Source organism: Canis lupus, chromosome 24 (genome assembly GCF_048164855.1).
Source record: "Canis lupus baileyi chromosome 24, mCanLup2.hap1, whole genome shotgun sequence".
NCBI lineage: Eukaryota > Metazoa > Chordata > Mammalia > Carnivora > Canidae > Canis > Canis lupus.
The window spans coordinates 19,512,941-19,530,830 of record NC_132861.1 but is presented as its reverse complement, the minus strand read 5'-3'; the positions used below and the strand labels follow the sequence as shown (position 1 = coordinate 19,530,830).

The following is a 17,890-nucleotide window of genomic DNA, read 5'->3' as shown; positions in this document are numbered from 1 at the left end:
GGAGGAGGGTGGGGGGTGGGAGTGAATGGGTGATGGGCACTGGGGTTATTCTGTATGTTGGTAAATTTAACACCAATAAAAAATAAATTAAAAAAAGAAATAAATGTTAAAAAAAAGAAATGATGCTGTATTTTGTCACATGCTTTTTCTGCATCAATTGAAAGGATCATATGGTACTTGTCCTTTTTTAAAATTAATGTGATCTGTCACATTGACTGATTTGCACATGTTGAACCACCCTTTTCAAGAGTCCAGGAATAAAAGCTTTATCCCACTTGGCGAATAAAGCTTTTAATGTACTGTTAGATCCTGTTAGCCAGAATCTTGGTGAGAAGTTTTGCATCCACGTTCATCAGGCATATTGGTCTGTAATTCTCTTTTTTTGGTGGAGTATTTATCTGATTTGGGGATTAAGGTAATGCTGGCCTCAGAAAGAGTTTGGAAGTTTTTTTTCCATTTCTATTTTTTGAAACAGCTTCAGAAGAATAGATGGTTTTAATTGTATTCTACACTATTTAACTCAATAATAATGAAAACATTAACTATTAAAAGTTTTTATCAAAATAATAAATGTACACAGTTTAAAAATCCAAGTAACAAAAGAATTTCACTTTTTTAAAAAAGATTTTATTTATTTATTCATGAGAGACACAGAAAGAGAGGCAGAGACACAGGGAGAGGGAGGAGAAGCAGGCTCCATGCAAGGAGCCTGATGTGGGAGTTGATTCCAGGAATCCAGGATCACACCCCGAGCCAAAGGCAGATGCTCAACTGCTGAGCCACCCAGGTGTCTCCTAAAAGGCTTTCAAAGCAATATTTCATACCACTGTCTAGCCCCTGTACTTATCCTAGTGTTTAGCCCCGGAGGCAACCAGTGCCTTTATTTCTTGTAAGCTCTTCTGATATTTACCTCTAAATTTCTAAACAGTGTGCTTATTATGCTATTCAATTATTTATGAATCTTAGACCTATTGACTTTTTATTATGGCATAAAAGACCTGTTGACTTTCTATTATTACATAATCCCCACCATTCCTACCAAACATACAACCTCATAACAGAGTCATGGCTCATGTTTTGGTGAAATCAATATTGGTCAACTACATGACTTTAACTATGTACATCATCCCTTCTGGACTAAGCTGTGTTCTATGCTTACATTTTCTTTCTCTTACAACTTTCCCCCTGGCCATGGAGTAAATAATGACTGTGTTTTCCCTTTGCTTAGTTTTCTATGTGCCTATTGTTCCATTTTTTCCCCTACTCTTCCAACTGATCTGTCACATGTCCAGGAATAATTTTTTTAAACTCCCAGACATAACTCTGAACACTTGACCTATTCCATTTGTTTCTTGGCCTCTTCTTCCTTTCCCTGCTCCAATCTGGATTAAGTCCTGCAGGCGACTGCCCAGCAGCCAGCAGGAGCCCTTTGCCTCTCCCTTGGGTCAGAGCTTCTGCCGTCTGCATACCTTGTCTTCTTCTTCACTGGCTAATGCCCTCATTTTGCTGAAGTGCATCTACTAGTAGATTCCTAAGAAAAGGAACATGGAGAATACAATTTTGTGTCCATTTGTATTAAAAAATGTCTTTATATTTGTTTTGTCATGATGTCTTCATAGACTTGATCTGCTATCCTCCTTGTCCTCTCCTTTCCCTTCCCATGTCTTTGTTCTTATGAGTTTATACCTTTTTTTCTTCCTTAATTGGCATTTAAGATGGGAGTAGAGATGCATATACATGTTTAGGCTCATATTAAGCAGAAGTCCCCTAATGTGTGTGTGTATCTAATCAACTCATTATTTTGATACCAGTTTTTATTGAGTATTCATGCAGGGTCCTGCAGAGTTTGCCGAGTGAGCTCATCTCTGTGTTAGGCTGGCCCTGTTAGATTGGCACTACAGTGCACCTCTGAGGGCCAATGAAACTGAGATTCACCGAATTTAAGAAACTTTACTAAGGCCACACAGTGCTATTTGAAGGATTAAATAATGTATTATATGCAAATATTCAGTTTGTTAACTCTATTTTTTTAAAAGATTTTATTTATCTATTAGAGAGAGAGAGAGAGAGCACAAGAAGGGAGAGGGGCAGAGGGAGAAGCAGGCTCCCTGCTGAGGCTCCCTCCCGATGCGATACTCGATCCCAGAGCTCTGGGATCATGACCTTAGCAGAAGGCAGGCACTTAACCCACTGAGCCACCCAGGTGCCCTCAGTTTGTTAACTTTAGAGCACTTAGTAAATATATTATTCTGATCAGCCAGAAGGATCAATTATGAATATAAAAGACCTGAAGTACCAGGAATTCCTCTTATTTTAAAGGCAAAGAAGAAACAGAATATACTTCTTATGAGGGAGGGGCAGTCTGATGAATAAAGCAAACCTCAACTAGTTAGGGTCTAAGCTTCCAGTTGGGGTTAGCCGGCACTTGGCTTTACAGAGTGTCCCACAGAGAAGCTGGGAAATGCACTTGTACTGCACACTCTTTACTGAGCAGTGTTTGTTTTCTGGAGGGAGCCCAGTGGAAAATTTTGAGCTGCAGTTAGAAACTGTCCGTATGGTCTTGGAAACTGAAGATGTTCCTTTAAAAGAAAAATCACAGTGCATTTTAAACTCCAGTGACAGCATTGACCATTATCTGCTTTTCTCTCTTGCCAGCTCTAGAGTTTTCTTGGGATGTTATCAGGGTAAGTATCAGAACAATGCCCAGTTCTGTTTTGTTTTTAACCTGAATTACAAATTACCAATCGGCCAATGTAGGCCAAGCCAGGAAGCTTCTGAATGCTGGGCTTTTGCAAAAACGTAGGGGTGCAGTGGTGGTTATTATTCTTTCTTTCCCCCTCTTCTTTTCCCAGTGAAGGTACTTTTTGTGTTCTGTTCTTGAAAGCTCCTGAAGATTGTTTGAGAACTTGACTGCTGTGGCAGACTAACACTGACATTTTTTGTTGCCCACTGTTATTTATTATTCTAAGAAAATCAAACAAGCAAAAGGCTAACCCTCCAAAACAAACTCCAAAACCAAAACAAAACACACAAACAAATTCACAATTTTCTTATGGTTGTTTCTGAGAAGGAAGATGCTTTTGGTTACCACTAAATTCTATTTAAAACTTCAAGTTTCGGGATCCCTGGGTGGCGCAGCGGTTTGGCGCCTGCCTTTGGCCCAGGGCGCGATCCTGGAGACCCGGGATCGAATCCCACGTCGGGCTCCCAGTGCATGGAGCCTGCTTCTCCCTCTGCCTGTGTCTCTGCCTCTCTCTCTCTCTCTCTCTCTCTCTCTCTGTGACTATCATAAATAATAAATAAAAATTAAAAAAAAAACAACTTCAAGTTTCAACAGTATAGTAAATATAGCATGTAATCTGATTATCTCTATGATTGATATGTTTTCTTCCTGAAAGAGGGATTCAAGTTAAAATGAACATTTTTGGGGTCCCCTTATCTAGTCTACTTCTCAGGGGTCTGATGGAGTATGTCAGATGTGCTGTTTCCCTCTGCTCACTGATTGTGATTCATCCACTCACATTCTCTTTGGTTTCAGAATATCTTGCTCTTGACATATTGTGTTTATTGGTGATTTAGATAGTCTGTTTTCCACTAACCAGTGGGCTGCTTGGGGGCAGGGTCATGTTCTTCAGCTTCCTAGCCAAGTGCCAGGCAAGGATTGATGCCCTGTGGGAGGCTGGAGTCTCTTTAAAATGAGGTCATCCTCTGGCAGCCCAGGAAGAATGTGCTGCAATCAACATTCTGGGGAGAGAAGATAAGAGTGGAGAGGTTACTCGCACTGGGAACCCCAGGGAGCTTTGGGTCCCACTCTAGCACCAGAAGCTCATTTGTGGCACAACACTGCGATGATAAACTGATTTTTATTCTAGTTATGTGTGTGTGAATTTTACTTATCTCTTTCCCTAATCAGTCTGTGATTTCCTAAAGGACAGGGCCTATGTCCTTTTCAACTTCTTATCTCTACATCTAGCCCCCAATACTTTATGATCACTCAATGGTGACTGAGATGAAGAGGGGTGGGAAGAAAAAAGGCAGGGGCAGGAAAGAGATCGGAGTGCTTGAGAAAGTCTCTGCTTGGCTTCAGGGGCTTATTCTGGGGGTGTCTGGATTATCAGGGGTAGGCTTCGAGTTCTCACCGGCCCTCAGGTTCTTTTCGGGTTCCCACTGACAGTCAGCAGTGCAGCGTCATAGTAAACGGTTCTTGGAAAGGAGTCACCGAGGGAAACCACGCTAGGATCATCCTGGCTCACTGAAAGCCCAGCTCATCACAGTGGCTATTTCAGAGTGGAAGACGGCAAAACATTTCATTTCTCTTTGTTGAAAAGCAAGTTATTCCTTTTCTTGACTTTTTCATTCCAAGGCTAAGAAATGGTATGAAACAACTTTTAAAAATCTATTTCAATGTTTTCCATTGTTCATGAAAAGAGGGTCATAAAGTGTGCAAGATAACAGGATACTACTGCTCATGTGATTGCTCATAGAGCACATCCGGAGAGCCCTTTCAAAAGGTTTTATTTAGGAAGCAGGAAATTGTTAAAACCAAGTGACTCTAATAAAAATTAGATTTAAGATTTTCATTAAAGTTGCATAGTTGGATGTAATTTTACTCATGATCTCTCCTATATTCCCTGTCCACAACACTCAGAATAGCTAAGTCCACGTGAACACGTGTATGTGTATGTATGTATATATGCACATATATTTTTAACTACCAACTCCAGATGAGAGTTTTTCTTATGAAATGCAGATGTATAACAATGTACCCTAAGCTAAGTTTAATTTGCTTTGGTTACTAACCTCTCTCTTCCCAACATAATCATCACACAGTAGTTCCAAGAGGAAAACCTAAGTGTGAACTTTGACTTAGTCTTTAAGAAACAGGTTTAGGATTTAGTATTTTAGTACATAAAAGTTCAGTTTTTGTTATTAGCTTTACAACAGATTACATATATAGTATTTACTCTATTTTTATAAGATAAAGACTGAGAAATCCTCAAAAGCCTTTGCATTCAGGACAATTTTAATGCTTTATCTAGAAGTTTACTCCTTAAACTCTGATTCTTTGCATCCGAATGAGATACTGTTTCCTGAACAACGTCCTATGCTTTACATATGAAGAGACTCTTCAGAGCTCATAGAGTGTGGATGAAATTTCATCACTGGACAACTGGAAGTATCAGCAAAGTTACTTTAGCCATCTCGGTGTATCTAAATTAATAATATCAGTGTATGATTAATACATGGAACAAAGCCCCGGACCTCTCTACATGATTACTAGTCTTCACCTTAGGGAGGAGTAAAACAAAAATAATAATGGTTGCCATTATTTATTTACTCATGAATGCTTACCATGTGAGGGCTAAAGCCTTGTTAATTATTATCTTATTTAATCCTCACAACAGCCCTGTGAAGTAGGTACTATTATTATCTGTTTTACAATGAACAAACCAAGGATTAGAGAGGTTAACTAACTTGCCCAAAGGTCAGACAAAAAATAAGTTTGGAAGTCATTATTTCAGTAAAATTCTTAACCAAGTCTGTGTTTTAAACTATTATATTATACAGTCTTCTTGGTAAGATATACTCTGTGGGTTTCTATTATTTGAAGTATTCATGCCATGTATATAGCTTGATGAAAAAAGGTACCATTCTCATTCTTACTATAAAAACTTCAAGATGATTCTTTAGGGGGGTGTGGGATTGCATTCATTTACTGATAAATACAGTCCTGTCTTAGGATTTAAAATGGATCTTTTTCCTCTTTTGCCTTTTTCTGAATTTTAGAGAGACTGTTTCAATCAGCAACATTTCTAACGAACTGCAAACCAAACCTATTGTTTAGGTGGAAACTAGGAAGTCATGGGCTTCTGCTGCACATCTGAGTCCATGGATCTGCATCAGTATTGTTGAGGAAACCCAGTTTCATGATCTGCCGCGGGAAGTTGTCACATTTCCTAGCTGAACAAAAAAATTATTTTGATTTTCTAGATCTGTTCTAATTTGGTAGCCACTTGCACATGTGGCTACTTAAACTTAAATTTTAGTTAAAATTAAACAAAATTAAAAATCCAGTCCCCAGTCAGCCCAGCCACATTGCAAATGCCCAATACCTACAAGTGGCTAGTGGCTACCATATTGGACAGCACAGATATGCAACATTTCCATCTCTGCAGACAGGTGTACTGGACAGAACTTTTCAGATTATTTAGACTATCCAGCACCAAGTTCCACAGTTAGAAAAGACAATTTTTCTTCATCATTAAAAAAAACTGAAGTATAGTTACACACAAGGTTATATTAGTTTTAGGGGTACAACACAGTGATTGGACAAGTCTTTATGTTACACCATGCTCACAGGTGTCATTCCCATCTGTTGCCATAAGCCGCTATGTCAGTCTCCTTGACTATATTCCCTATGTGGCACCTTTCCTCCCATTTACTTATTTACTCCATAGTTGGAAGCCCGTTTCTCAGCTCTCCTTCATGCATTTTGCCCTTCTTCCTTCTGGCGACCATCAGTCTGGTCTGTTCTCTGTATTTATGGAGCTGTTTCTAGAAAAGACAATTATTTTAAAAATTAAGGGTGTCTTGGGAACGTAGAAGCCAAAGTAGTATTGCCCATTAGTGAAGTTATGTTAATTTGGGCTACTGCCCCTTTTCACTGCTAGTTCCATTGCTTTTCATTACAGAAAGTAAACAATGTTTAACTTGGTACCTCCTAAGGCAGAGCAGACGGTAAACAGCGGCACCCAGGCTGCTTCTGCCAGCTTCCCTCAGGTGCTCTGCTTGGGTGGGGGATTGCAACACCTGCCCTGCCTGGGTGGCCCAGGGCAGTGAGTCTCCATCACTCTGTGCCACACCACCAAGACCAGGAAAGCTAGGGTATTTGGACTTTCTCCCCCCTCTTTGAAGTGAAAACCCTCATAAATTGTTGACCAGATGTGAAGGATGTTTTCCCTAGATTTATTCATGATTACACTCTAATTGGTCGCATCTCAACTGTTTCCACACGATAATCCAAGGTAGGAGTAGTCTGTGATTGGGAAGGACTGTTGGTCACAGTGCAGGGACCCGAGTCCTACAGAACCGCAAAGGCAGCGAGGGCCAGCAGCTGATGTCGGCCTGGGAGCTTTGAGTTGTGTTTCTGAAGCTCCAACCCACCAACTAACACAGACTTTTCTGTGAGTGTGAGAAACTGGAATTCACTTTGAATCTTTAAACTTAATTGCCAATCTTTCCAGGGTGTGGGCATGCCTCTGAAGTGTCAGGCCACAGAGGCTTGTCTTCCCACTTTCATGAAGTCTATGTCCGAACCCCTGGTCTTCTCTGAAGGGCTAGAAGGGCCCTGACTCAAATCCCAGAAAGCATTACGAGAATGAACTGTGCAAAGGTATGCTAGCATAGAAGGAAGGGATGGACACCATTTTCCACTCTTTGGATTCTTGGGATCCACTCTTCCGATGCATTTCTCCTCATTGGGTTAGTGAGAAATGAAACTTCAGAGGGAGCCGTGGGGGCAGAGGGATAGAGACACAGTGGAAGAATCCAACCCATTGTCTAACCTGAGTGATGTGAATGGTGGGCGGAAGCGGCCGACAGTGGAGCATTCACGAGGAAGGCACTGAGTTCTCATTGTGACCTCTCTGCCCTGACTCAGAATTTTCAAAGACTATTCATTCAATATTCACTCCAGCCTAAAACAAGACTGGAAAAAACGATAGGGTGGTGCCTTTTTTTAGGCAACTAAGCATACAGGCTGTTCTGGATGACTACACTGAAAATCACAGTGAAGGCTTCCTCCCCTAACCCACTAGTGGAACTCTCTGGGTCTGGCAAATTCTCTTGGTACTTTGGGGTAACAGCTTCCAAGAGATAGCGGGATACAGAAGATTCTAATTTCCTGTTACCTTCAGGAAGCAATGTCCTGCCTTTATCTCAGAACTGGCTTGCGTCTCTGTGCCAAACTGCAGCTACCTACCGGCTACCCAGCATTCCCTCCTTCCTCAGTGACAGAACTCTGATCTAACCTTGAATTAAAAATGACTTTTGGCTACTGGATGTGATGATGAAGTTATGGCCAAAAAAGATGAAGTGAATGTGTTGGGTAGGCTTCTTGGAAGCTGACAGGCATATCTTTTGCTTTTTCCTTCTTCCTTTGTGCTACTTCTTGCAATGGTTGTGATGGCTGGTGCACAGCAGCCATTTTAGATCATGAGGTAGCCTTGAGGATAGAAGTCATGTACTAGGATGGCAGGGCAGAAAAATAGATGGGCCTGGGCCACTGATAACTGCAGAGCTACAAGAGAATTATGTATTACCTTCCTCTGGACTTCATTTAAGTGAGCAAAAGCAAACTTCTTATGGGGGAGGGGGGAAGCTTTTGTTAAATGCAGCTAAAACAGATTTTAATTAATTTAGGCTCCAAGACCAATTTATCTTATCAAGATAATATTAAATTCTAATATTCCATTTTCTGGCCATATCTCTTTTCCCTCCTCCCCTCCTAAACCCCACCTCTCCATTTTCTCCGGTTCAGTGTCCCGACTGCCCTTCCTTTTCTTCCTACATTCCAGGTCCTGTGAATCTCCATTTTAACAGCTCCTCTGACCAGCACCAGCCATGTCCTCCACCCCACTTTTCTAATTGCTGAGCCTCCTCTGCTAAACTTTAGCTAACCTTGGACTGATTTAGCCAAATCCCATTTCTCATCCTACTGAAAGTTATGGGAGAAAAACTTCATACACTCCTGCAATTTAATGCAACCACATTAATGCTCTTGTCTTGTCGGCTCCCTCTCCATCCTTTTCACTAAACCTCTACAACTTCCTCAGACCAGTGACCACCTGCATCCTCCACCCAGCAGCCTATGAATTGTCACACAGCCTCTTTTCTCCCAGTTTTGTTTCTTTCAAGCGAGTAATTTGCATTTATTTTCTTCTTGCTTCTCACTTACTTTTTGACCTGTTGCACTCTGACTTCACCCCGTAACTCTACAGAAACTGCTCTTGCAGTTTGTAATCCATCTTCCACCCAAATCCAGTGGAGTTTTTGCCACCTTAATTTTTTACCTTCCTCTGGCATTTGACATAGATTGATGATTTGCTTTCTAAAGGTATTTCTCTTGTGGTTTGTATGGTAGCAACCTCCTGGTAGCAGTCCCTCTTCCTAGAGCACTGTCTGCCCTTCCCTCCCCGTGGCTGGCTCCTACTGTGCAAGAACCATCTGGAATGTTGCCTCCTGGGGGTGGGGGGTGGGGGGTGGAGGGTGGGGGACTGCCTGCCTTGACTGGCTGGCTGAGCTGGGGTGTGAGCCGGCTGGGTTTGCGCCTGCACAGCACCTAGCACAGCAGAGCAACATGGTCCTATCATTCCAGCCCTTTTTCTTCTCTGGGACCTACTGCAGCCCTGTCTGGCTATCAGGTGTTAGGTCTAGGTCGCACCCTGCCACTGACTTCCTGCAAGTGAGCTCCCAGCCTGGGCCACAGTTTTCTTCTCTTTCTTGTTTAAAAAAGTCATGTGGACAACACATAAATACATTTTAGTGACATTTCAAATAATAGGAAAGTATATAAGTAATAAGTGACAGTCATCTGGTGACACCACCCCAACCCCACTTCCTGTGCCTTCCCCCAGTCCTTTCTCTAACTTACATCCATGTCGTAGGAGGGTGCATCTAATCTTTTTTTTTTAACCATAAGATCACAAACTGTGTACCATTCTGCAATAGGCCAGGGTTTTCCTATTAAAAGACTGAATCAATTGAGGCCTAAGGTATGAATTTCTTGTCTGCCCAGGTAAATGAATACCCAGATGTTTGCTGGGTTATTTGTTGTTGTTTATAGTTATCCCACAAAGCGAATTTTACTGTATTTTCTACTTACATGTCTCTAGGACAGTGTTCATAGCTTTACCTTATGCTATTTTATTGAATACATTTATTACTTCTAGAATATTTTTGGTTAATGCCCCCGGATTCTCTTTCCATACAGTCATGTAATGCACAACTAATAGGAAAACAAATAGGTCTGCATATTTTTAAATTATAAAAAACCTCACAGCATTTCTAGAAATCTAAAAAAATAGAAAAAGTAAGATTATAGATTATGGATTATGTTATTTTTCTACTTTTAAGAAAAACGAACTACCATTACATATAATACCTTCATTTTAAAATATGCCAATCATGAATAGATTTTGAAGTAATAAGAATAATTTGATATATCAATGATTTTTCTTTTCTTTTATTTTTTTTTAAAATTTTTTATTTATTTATGATAGTCACACAGAGAGAGAGAGAGAGATTGGCAGAGACACAGGCAGAGGGAGAAGCAGGCTCCATGCACCGGGAGCCCGACGTGGGATTCAATCCCGGGTCTCCAGGATCGCGCCCTGGGCCAAAGGCAGGCGCCAAACCGCTGCACCACCCAGGGATCCCTGATTTTTCTTTTATTAATAAAATAAGTAATATGTTTTATTTTCCTAGTGTTATATTAACTTTTCATTTCTAGAACAAACCAATCTTTTAATGTGCCCTTGTGTCCTGTGTATTGATATTCAATTTTAAATTTAAAGAAGTTGGTCTAATTGGAGTACTTAACAAATCTGAAGATCAAATTATACTTGCCTTGTGAAAGAAATTTAACACTTCTTTTTGTATACTTTGAAACAGTGAATACAGCAGAGGAAATTTCTATTCTTTTAAAGGCTTATAAAATGCTGTGCACTGTTGGTTGGGACTGTAAAATGGCTGCAATTACTATGGAGAATAAAAAATTAAAAATAGGATGATCATCTGATCCAGCAATCCTACTTCTGGGTATATACCCAAAAGAAGGGAAGATAAGATTTCTAAGAGATATCTGCCCGCTCGTGTTCATAGCACTGTTATTCGTAATAATCAAGAGGTGGAGGCAAGCGAAATGCCCATTGTTGGATGAAGAGAAACACAAAATGTGGTGTGTACATATGATACAATATTATTTGGTCTTTAAAAAGGAAGGAAATTATGATCCATGGTACAACATGGATGAGCCATTATGCTAAACGAAATAAGCCAGTCACAAATAAATCCCAAAAAACAAATATTACCTCTTTCTTTTCTAAGGCCACTGAAGGGCTCAGGATAGCGTAAACAAAGAAACAAAGATTTCCTATTATTTAGAAATTGCCTTTTCTTGATTCAGCATTTGCCTGGTTTCTGTAAGCCTTCGATTATTTTCTAGAGTTCTGATAAAGTTGATTTTAACAATTTCTTCTTGCTTTTTGATATTTCTATGCGAGGACAAGAGCTCAGATGTGCCTATTCACCATTTTCCTATCATTCTGACGTCTTCTGTCTTGATGATCTGTCCTTGGATATGCTTTTATTTTTGTCTTGAATACCTTTTCCCTCTCTACCTAGAAAATTATGTTTATCCTCTAAGATCTCGCCTGAATATCATCCTCTCTGTGAAACCTCTCAATAACCACATTTTGTTGGTGCTTGCTAATGGCTTGTATGTACACTCACTATTACATCAAGTATAACTATTTGCTTAACATGTGTATTCTCCACTGAATGGTGAGCCCCTTGAAACTCATGGTGGTGTCTTACTTACATTCCCACCCATAACACTTAGCTCAAAGCCTGGCATAGAGTGGGCATCTAAAAGTGGCATATGGAACAGTTCAGATTAAAGCAACACTCCAGAGCAGATGAACAGGAGTTTTCCCTGAAGTTGTGAGAAGACTAGTCTTGCAAGAGTATGGAAGTGGGTACACTTTCGAAAACAGAAATAAGGAGGGATAGTAGAAAACAAGGGGTAGTTTAGACATGCCTTCACATTCTGCGGGCCATATGCAACAACTGTCATTTTCCCAGATAATTATCCATAGTTAAGCACTCAATGGTACCCTTAAAGGTTAATAGAAAGGAGTAGAAATAAGCAGTTAAAATAAAATTTTAATTTTTTTTAAATGTAAGGTGTAGAGTTGTCAAGAATTGTTCGTTGACAGGACACTTCATTCACACAATTAATTCTTATTCAAGATATTTTTTTTCCACAAATAGGTAAATTGAAGTCTCAGACTTTTCCTTTTTTAAAGACTAGTTTTCTGCTTGAAAATTGGGTTGATCCACTTTGGTATTGGAGAACTTGTTCACTTTTTTGATGGACGACAAGTAGCCTTTGACTCTTGAAAGCGGGGAGAAGGCTGGCAAATTTTGTGTCTTTGATGCTAGTTATGTGAGGTATCTAAAATAGCAAAATTCATAGTAACAGAGAGTAGAATGGTGGTTATGAGGGGCTGGGGAGGGATGGGTGGAGTGAGCTCTTATTTAGTGGATATGGAATTTCAGTTTTGCAAGCTTAAAAAGTTCCAAAGATGGGTTGCACAACAATATAAATATATTTAACACTACTAAACTATATTCTTTAAAATGGTTAAGATGGCAAATTTCATGTGTTTTTTTCCCACAATTTAAAAAACAAAAACAAGAAAATCTTCTGTAAGACCACTGGGATTAAGTATCCTTTGTTTTTTTTTTTTTTTTAAGATTTTATTTATTTATTTGAGAGAGTGAAAGCGTGAGAGAGAGAGAGACAGAGCATGAGCTGCATGGTAGGGATAGAGGCAGAGGGAGAGAAAGAAGCAGACTCCCCACTCAGCAGGGAGCCTGATACAGGGCTGGATCCCAGGACCCTGAGATCATGACCTGAGCCAAAGGCAGATGCTTCACTGACTGAGCCACCCAGGTGCCCCTACCCCCTGATTTTAACATAGGTTTTTGAGGATCAAATCTATCACCTTATCTTTTTGTATGTTTTCTTCATATGTTAGTTAATTTAACCTCAGAGACGAGAACGTCAGGGCTAGATGGGTAACACACAACACACAGAGACACACAGGTGCACACACAGACACGCATGCACGCATGCGGAAGAGGTGAAGGAGGAAGTGGGGGAGGGAGGAACCAGTTTGTAGCCATTGGCACTTGAACCCCTTCACTTTAGACAAGACAGCCAAGTGACAGGCAAAGTTCTGCCAATCCTGTGGCACAAACTTGTGGCAGACCTGAGACTCAACCCAGTGGTCTGTCCTTGCTCAGTGGATCCTCAAGAGCCACTGAGATCTGATGATGTAATGTGAAGCCTGCAATCAGTTTTACTTCTGCATCACCCTACATCTCCGTGGTTTTTGTTATGTATTTTGTTGGGCTTGACCCAGTTACTTTAACTCTCTGCCCTTCAGTTTCTACAAAATGGAGGTGGTAGTTCCTGACTTCATAGGGTGGTTTTGAAGAATAAATGAAATAATATTCAAAACACAGTGTTTGAATCTGAATAAATGTTTAATAAATGTTAATTAATAGTATCATTATTATTATTTCAAATGGGTCATGTGGAGGTACTGTTATGAAAGGCATTATAAATTACTTTAAACATATTCTCTCATTTAATCCTTACAACAAAAAGGTTATTCTCTTCTTACAACTGAGGAAACTGAGGTCCAGGGCGGGTTAACAATTTACCCAAGGAACACAACTAGCAAGCTAGATGGCTAAATGGTACTCTACTATATGATGGTAAGATCTCATTGGATTTTCTTTCTCTGTTGTGTACCTTTGCCATCTTTTGATAAGAAATTCCACTCATGTGTAGGCCTGTGCACTGTCCTGGAGTTGGTCCATGGTGGCATTCTACTTCCTTCCAGTCTTGCATCAGGACTTACACTGTAGTTACAGTTCTTTATTCTTGTCTTTTTAAATTTAAAATTATAATGAAAGCATATTTTTATATTGTGAAATATTTTCAAAATATAATTTTTAGGGGCTAAATGGCATTTGATTTTATGACTCTGGCACCATTTGGTTAGCCTTTCCTCCAGTTTTAGGCATACTGAGTGTTTTCAATATTTCACTGTTATAGATAACTGCAGTGCTTTTTCTAGTATAGACACATTTATGTACATTTCCAATTATTTCTCCAATGTAGAGATCCAAGAGCAGATTTTCCAGGTCAGTAGAGATGATTATTATAAGACTTTTTGCTCTATGTTGAGGAATTTCTATTTCATCCCTCCCTAACCCTGAGAATTACAATTTTAAAAATCTTTGCCAGGTTAAATGCCATGGAAACTCATTTTAACATGTCTTTCTTTTATTATCATGGTTCACATTATTTTTCTTGCCATATTTTGTTGGCCACTAGCCTCATTCTTTTGCGAATTGCTGTTGATATCCTTTGTCTATTTGTAAGTCTGGAAATCTGGGTGTGAGATTTTATAAATCAAGAGTATCAACACCTTGTAGTATTTATTACAAACATTCTGGTTGTCATTTTTGGGGTAGTTTTCTTGGGGTAGTTTTCTGCCTATTTTACTTAGCACTGTAAATATGTCTAATACTTCCCATAATTTGTTGTATTAATATTTATTATAGTTATTCTTTTTCTTCTTTTAAGTAGTTTCTGTCCTGAACTTGTTTTAAGTTCAGAATTATTTGGCCAGAGTGTAGTAGGGCAGGATATATTTTTAGAAGTTCCTTAGGTGATTTTAACACATGGCTTAGGTTGAGAACCCCTGCTTTCAACTATACTCAAGACATCCTTAGCCAATTGACATATTTTTCCACCTTTAACATCAATATATTTTAACTCAACTATTTTCATCTATGTGTGTCATTAAGTTTAATTCTTGTTTCCCAAATACCAGGCACTGCCCTTTGGTCATGTTCCTGTAAGACATCCAGTGAGGTCTGTGTTTCTGCTATGCCTTTCTGGAAATTGCTAGGTGATTTTACTGTCCCATGCTTCAAAAAACTGTCGTAATTTGCCTCATAGTATATTGCCTACTCTTAGATCTTTGTTATTTTTTGCAGCTGTAGGTTTTGTGGAGAAATCATATTAGGGTCTCTGCCTTAGAATTGTTCTATCTTGCCTTTAAAGAGAAATCCAGCCTAATGATGTTTGTGGTGATGTTTCCCAAAGGCAAAGTCTGAAATCACTCCTATCGTGGCATCTTTAACTGCAGTCACTCCTTTCATCTTGCTGGCTTGTAAGAGCCTGTCTTTTTCTTTATAGTTAAAAAAAGTTGATAGTGAAGTATTTGTGGATTCTTTGGGGGTATTCCTGAGGGAAGATTATGTCCTCTTTAAAAATCTTTGCTGTGATGCTTTCAGTAGGGGGAAATATTTTTGAATTATTAATCTGGCTTCCTTATTTTTGGCCTTTTAAATGTTCTCGTTTCCCATTATTATTGTCCTTGATTCTGTCTCTGCTGCACTGTCTATCATACGTGTGGGTGTATAGCTATGATTCAGGTGCCGGAAATCATGAACTTTCTACAGCTCTGACTATGCATTCTGCTACAACTTGTTCCTTGCTCATACTTCTTTGGTTGGTTTCAATACTTTTATGAAATTACTAGTTTGAGTTTTTTTTCTCATTTCAAGTTTAAAGCACATTTTAAGCATGTACATTTCAGTTTAATATTTTAACTCTGGAAAATATTTCTGTGGTAGAAATAATGCATGCATATGTGTTACAAATTAATCTCTTACACAAATAAACTGAAAAGTAAATGTGCCCTATAATCTCAACCCCCCCAAAGATAAGATTACACTTAAGTCTTCCAGAATTTTATTTGATAGTTATACAAATCTTTCTTTTTATTTCTTGTTTTGTTTTTTAAATACTGCAGTCACACTATACATGCTACACTAATGATAACTTACTTGGTCACATACTAGATCGTTGTCATATTCCCATTCTTTTTATTGCTATACAATTTGTCATTCTATGGATGTGCCATATATTTTTGTAAATAATCCCATATTAATAAGCATTTAAGGGACACCTGGGTGGCTCAGCAGTTGAGCATCTGTTTTCATCTCAGGGCATGATCTCGGAATGCCTGGATCAAGTCCCACATCGGGCTCCCTGCACGGAGCCTGCTTCTCCCTCTGCCTCTGTCTCTGCTTCTCTCTGTGTGTGTCTGTCATGAATAAATAAATAAAATCTTTAAAAAAAAGCGTTTAAGATTTCTCTATTTTTTTTCCATTATAAATAATGCTTTGGTAGCTATCCAGACAAAGGGAAACATACATGTGTGTAAACATATCCTTCTGTAGCTTTGCAAGAGTTTATATTTTCAAATGATAACTATCTAGAAGTAGAAATGTATTTTCACTGGTTCTTTTGAGTGGACGTACTCATTTTTATTTCCTCAGACTCTCCTCTAAACTGATTATTATTAATTCTTTTCCTCAGAATGTCTCTTAACCTGGCTAGTATTATTAGCTTTTAAATCTACACAATACTTTGTTTTATTTATTTATTTTTATTTTTTTTTTATTTATGATATTTGTGATAGTCATAAAGAGAGAGAGAGAGGCAGAGACACAGGCAGAGGGAGAAGCAGGCTCCATGCACCGGGAGCCCGATGTGAGATTCGATTCCGGGTCTCCAGGATCCCACCCTGGGCCAAAGGCAGGCGCCAAACCGCTGTGCCACCCAGGGATCCCCAATACTTTGTTTTAATTGGTATTTTTGAACTCTAATAAGACTGATCCTTTTCCAAATGTTTATCTACCATCTGTGTTGTCTATTTATTTCTTTATTACTTTTTAATTTTAATTATTTCATTTTTTATTTGTGGAAGCTCTTTATGTATTAAAAATACTAACCAAGGGGCATTTGGGTGGCTCAGTCGGTTAAGGGTCTGACTCTTGAACTCAGTTTCAGGTCTTGATCTCAGGGTCATGAGTTCAAGGCCCGTGTTGGGCTCTACACTGAGCATGGATCCTACTTGAAAAAAAGAAAAAGAATACTAACTGACATAAATGGAATAAACTGTATCACTTTGCCCTAAGTGCATTTTGACTTAATATATGCTGAGGTTTTTTTTCCATCTAGAAGTTTTTCAGATCTATCTTTAACTTTATGGGGTTTTGGCCTGATGTCAAGCTAACAAAGCTATTTAAATGCCAAAGTCACACAGACATATATTCCTGTTTTTACTAATAAGTTCATAATTTTGGTTTTCACTGTTTTTGTATTTAGAGCACTAATGCATTTATAATTTGTTTCAGTAGATGGTTTGTGTTGAAAGTCAGGCTTCATTTTTCTTCTAAATGGATAGCCAATCTTATTCTTAATAAAGAATAATCTCTCTTAAAACTAGAAACAAGGAAAAGAAGGGCATTACTCTAGTCTCAGCACTATTTTGGGAAAGACTGGTCTTGATAATTTTTAACCTTTAAAATGTGAAATGTATATAACATACATTCAGGAAAGGGTACAAACCAAAGATGTATAAATACAAGCAAACATTCATGTAATCAACAATATGGTTGAGAAGCAAAATCTTCCCCGGAACATTCAGGAGCTCCCAATCTGCATGCTCTCTCCCCATTACTACCAACTCCCCACTAAAAAAGGTAATCATATCTTGACTTCACAGGTAACCACTTTCTTGTTTTTCTTTATAACATAGGCACATAAACATGTTTCCCAAAGCCAAAAAGCTTAATTTTGTCTGTTTTTTTAGGCTTCATATAAAGTGAAGTCATCTTAATTTATCCAGTGCAATTTTCAGTTGATAATCACTTGGGTTATTTCCACAGCATGGATGTTTTAAACAATGGGGATTTATTTCTCATACTTCTGGGGGCTGGAAGTCCAAGATCAAGGTGTTGGCAAGTTTGATTCTTTGGTTTGCAGGTGGCCTTCTTCTCTTTGTGTCCTCATATTGCATTTCCAGTATGCATGCACATTGCTGATATCTCCAGCTTGCTAGCCCATCCTGGGATTTGGGATTTGCTAGCCTCCATAATTGTGTGAGCCATTAAAAAAACCAGTCAATTGGACCTTATAGAACCACTTTCTAGGAGCCACCCATCCCACCCAACC

General features: G+C 39.0%; 1 long non-coding RNA gene across 1 annotated transcript; it reads left to right on the top strand.

The window, feature by feature from the left end:
- The first annotated feature begins 4,220 nt into the window (after positions 1-4,220).
- On the top strand, positions 4,221-10,476 carry LOC140616441 (uncharacterized). The gene is made up of 2 exons (XR_012016926.1): positions 4,221-4,374; positions 10,281-10,476. It is a non-coding gene; the product is annotated as an uncharacterized lncRNA (long non-coding RNA).
- The last annotated feature ends 7,414 nt before the right edge of the window (positions 10,477-17,890 follow it).